Here is a 4,782-nt window from a genome sequence, read left to right as displayed (position 1 = left end):
AAGAGTAAACCATGTTCAATTTGGATAATGACGTTCACTCTTTAAAAGTGTCACCACGAGGAAACAGGAATAATGTTGCATTTCTAGCGATACTTAATATTTTTTAATATGTCAAATTTCTTGTCTTGAAATTTGAGCTGGGCACCTGGGCCACTTAGTGGCCCCTATCCCATCCATCATGTTCCTTATATATGTTGTAGAAATTTAAGGTTAGCAGTCTATGTGGTGGCTGTTAGCGGGATTCAAGCACCTTTTGCTTGAGTAAATAATAATAATGGAAATTATAAGAAGCAGGCTTGCTCTAAACTATGTGCGGCTTTGAATGTAGATTGATGGTCAACTAGGGGAAACGCTTGATCAAGTTGTCAGTATTGTTGTTGAATCTGATGCTGTGTGTGGCACTGTGATTAGTTCTTTATTTTAAGGTTTGTGATATGAGTCGTCAGATATAAAGTGAGCAGCTATTAGTCTTAATTTTATGTCTTTTTTTGTAATTTTTCAAAATTGAATATCTGGATGAAGTTCACTGCACTGCATTTTAGGGTTTTGTAGTAGAAATCTGCATTTAATCTGTAAATATTCTGTGATAAGATCAGGATCTTCAGGTCGTTGTAGATATTTGTATTTCTGATGAACTATATGGCACGTGTGATTTTTTTTTCAGTATCCTATTCAGGCATTGTTTGAGTTTTTTCATTAGATGTTCCGGAATGGTTGTCCAGGCAGGTGAGGAATATGTGAGAATTGGTCTGATCATTGGCGTATACTGTAGTTTTCTTAGCTTTAATGAAACATTCTGGTTATAGATGATTGGTTATATTATTGTTGTTGCTGCATTTGCTTCGTCTATTATATTTTTGATAGGGTCAGTTCAGGTGAGCTTGCTGTTTATTATAAGGCCGAGGTAGTTTGCTTTTCTAACTATTGGTATTTGGATACTGAACAGTTTTGGCTTTCATTGTGGTAGTATTTTTTCTCTTCTTCTCTGTATGATCAGGATTTGAAATTTGTCTGTATTTACGGCTGTTTTCCATTTAACGCACCAGTCTTGTAATTCATGTATTTTATCCTTCAGTTTCTGTAATGCTATATTTGAATTTCTGGTGAATTTGGATATTTGGGTTGATGATGATTACTGTGTCGTTTGCCAAAAAATCTGCTCTATTAATTGGAAAATCATAAGTGCATGAAATATATAGAGTCGTTGCAAGTATGCTGTCATCTGCAGAGATACCATCCAGCAGACATACACTGTCTCCTTGGTATGCATCTCTTTTCTCGGATGTTTTATGAATGATATTGGGTTCTAGGTTCTCTCCAAATCAAATAACGCCTACTATGGTTTTAGTGGCTATACCTGGGCTCATCTGTATAGAGAGCAGCCCTTGATCGGTCAGCCGTCCAGTGGACACCTTGTTCAGCCTACCTCTAACATCCATTCTGTGGCGTGATGTTCGTGAAGCCTTCTACTCACAGTAAACATTGACATAAATTTTCCGGTGGCTGCATTAAGACGGTATTTGAGCTGGCTCAGCCTCAGAGTCACAGTTTTATTCATTTATGCAAATCAAAATTTGTCGTAGCTCGTAAGTGAACCTTCTGCATGCCGAACCTGTGGTTAGAAGTTGTTGCCAAAGTCTACGAAACACAGAATGACTCACATTAGCCATATGGCGACTTCTATCTGATTTCATCCTGCCTGTTTTTGTCCCATCTTCTAATAGATCTCCATCTCAGTTCTGCGAACAAATGATACCTGGAGCTCATTGTTACATATTAGCTATCTCAAATTTCCAATTTCAGAAACACACTGAAGCTCGCAGGCTTGTGATCAAACATACAACTTGCTCATTACAGATGGCGTCACTCCATTGGACGCCATTTTTACACTGCATTTTTACTTAGCAACTCTTATTTGTCTAACTATTCAAATTTTATTTGGATTAGATTAATTTTGGGTATGCTATCGCAATTTTTGAAGTTTTATGACAATCAGTGTATCAACTAATGAATTCATTAGTTAATTGATCAGTAATATATCGAATAAAAGAGTTGTCACATTCCAAATGGCATATAAAAGGTTTTTTGTTTTCTTGTTTTGGTGGGAAGAGAAAAAATTAATGTCGTGATGAGTAAATGACGGTAGCAGTTGCCAAGAGTTTCCACGAAAAAGCCGTGACCAAATGTGATAATTTTCCTCTCCGAATATGCGTTTGACGATTTCATATGGTTGTTATGAACAATTGATAAAAAAATGTTTTATGAGTACTATTGACATATTAAAAGTGTGATGCAACATGTTAAAAGGCTTTCATTCTCAAATTGTGAACCATCTTCTATAATTTATAAAGGTTGGTGTTCCAACCACATTAAAAGCTTCACTACGAAATACCTGGAGTTAAGAGACATTCTATAAACATGATTTAATTTTTTATGTGTATTGGTGAACAAAATCATTCTTTAAAAGGAACATGAATTTTTATATAGCAGAGCAAGATTTTCTTTTTTGAAAGTAAAAAATGACATAGCTGAAGTGAACGCAGATGCTTCTCATGAATAACCTCAGAAATGTTATAGCATCGTATGATTTAATCATATACTCGTTCCGGCATTGTTACATTTATTTTCACGTAATTTAAGTGTATAGTTTAATTTTATAGATCGGCGATAATAATAAAGTTATTGTTCGTACGTGCAATGTTCTACAACTTCAAAGCAAAAATTATTTTCTTAAAATAGCAGGAGTATTCAGAAATAATGTAAAGATCAGCGGTTCCCAATTTTTTTCGGCTTCGGAACCCTAAATGATCAACCCTCTTCCGGAGTAAGTCCGAATTTATAAATTAAATAAAAACAACTTTGAAGTATTAACTAAAAAAAAGACTGCTTTATTTTGAAAATATTTAATAAGAGGAAAGAAATATGACGTGATGGCTCAGAGGATAGATTGCTCACCTCTGAGGTCACCAAGGGACCTCCAATGAGGTGACCTGGGTTCGAATTCCAACGATGGCTGGTTGAAACGTATTCCGCACCCGGCTCAGACCGATAGCAGTGCTGAATCAAAATATCCTCAGACGTAGACGTAGAGTCCCCTTGCATTCAGGATAATCGTGGAAGATTTTCGTAGTTTTCCTCTTCGAGTAACGAGCCTCCGCGTAAGTCTCAAAAAAAATCTTGTACGAAGGTAAATTTCTCATAATACTTGATCCAGAAGTTCCTCTATCTTCTGGATTGGGTTCAAAATTATAAGGTTATGAAGTTGAACATTGGTAGTCACCTCAATCATTGGTAGACACGTAAAATCGAAATTGGGTCGGATCTTCCAAGAATTTATAAAAAAAAGAGGAATGAAAGGTTTTCATAGTTTTATCATTATTAATCTTCAATTAGATTTAATGTCACACAGATGGATTCGCAGTTTCTGGAGTTTAATGTAGTGAAGTACTGATTTTTTTTTGATGGATGAATATATGACGAATTATGGTCTTTGTGTGAAGGAAAACTTAAAATTATTGAAAAGACCTACTTCTTTGAAAAGGGTTATAAGGGAAACATATTTCTTCATTAACGAATCATATTTTTCTTTTTTTGATTTTAAAAATATGATGTGAAATACTAACGCAATTACTTATAAATGCGTATCCTTTTCATAATTTATTTAAAATAATTAGGCCATTTTCTTTAAAACACTATTTTCTTATTGATACTTTGTTAAAAATAATTTCTTTAAGACAACCAAAGTATGAAGTAAATATTAGATTTTTGTTTGGATTTAAATATAATTGCAGGTTTCAAAAATGTTCAAGGAGCTTCCTGACTACCGGAACCCCTTTAACTCTTCAACGGAACCCTAGGGTTGCATTGAACGCCATTTGAGAACCTTTGATATATATCATTGGTACACAGTTATAAAATTCATTTACCTTAAGATTATTCTATGCAAAAAATAGCTTTAAATAATTATTTGAAGTGTGTTATTAAATAAAATGTATTTGTGAAAACGTTTCGAAATATTTGGTATTATAAGGTATATGAATTATTAAATCATTTTCATAAATGTAATTTTAAATAAATAAAAGAATTCTCCCTCCTTTTACGTGACAAATGCTGAGATAGAAATGAGGCAGCTCAAAGTTTAGAACCTACCGTTTCAGAAAATAAAATATATTTAACATAAATTTTAATTTTGGTGTTATTATGCCATTTTGATACAAAGTAAAACTTACAAACGTTTAATAAAGGTATCTCACAGCAATTCATTTGGCTGGTGGATACTGAAATTAAAAAAAGGAAAATAATTCTGAATATTGTATTTTCCACTGAAATGGTTAGAAAAATTTTTTTTTTCCTCAAAAGTTTTATTAGTACTTGATAATAAAAAGGACTTCTTTTCAGTTCAGAAAATTGGCTAATAGGTATTATTTTAAAACTGATATTATCTTCTGTTTTCGCATCGCTTTTGAACAGGCTTCTCAGCAATTGAAATGTGGTTCAAATGTAAACACAAATATAGATAATTAGTTATGTCCGCGAAAAGACACGTATCATTTTCAGATGCGCTAAAGGTGCATTTATTCAGGCTATAATGAATTATAATTTTTTTCTTCTTTTCTAATGCATTAGGTTTATGACCGGAAATTTGGATATTTTTTTGCCGCTGAATTCAAATTCGCAATCGATTTCACTCTACCAAATACAGTTCATATGCAATTTGATTTTATATTTCTATCCAGAATTTTTTTACCTTTAATTTGTGTGCCTACTTACAGTTCCCACTTC

This window comes from Parasteatoda tepidariorum, chromosome 6 (genome assembly GCF_043381705.1).
Source record: "Parasteatoda tepidariorum isolate YZ-2023 chromosome 6, CAS_Ptep_4.0, whole genome shotgun sequence".
NCBI classification, from domain to species: Eukaryota; Metazoa; Arthropoda; class Arachnida; order Araneae; family Theridiidae; genus Parasteatoda; species Parasteatoda tepidariorum.
This window is presented reverse-complemented; position numbering follows the sequence as displayed.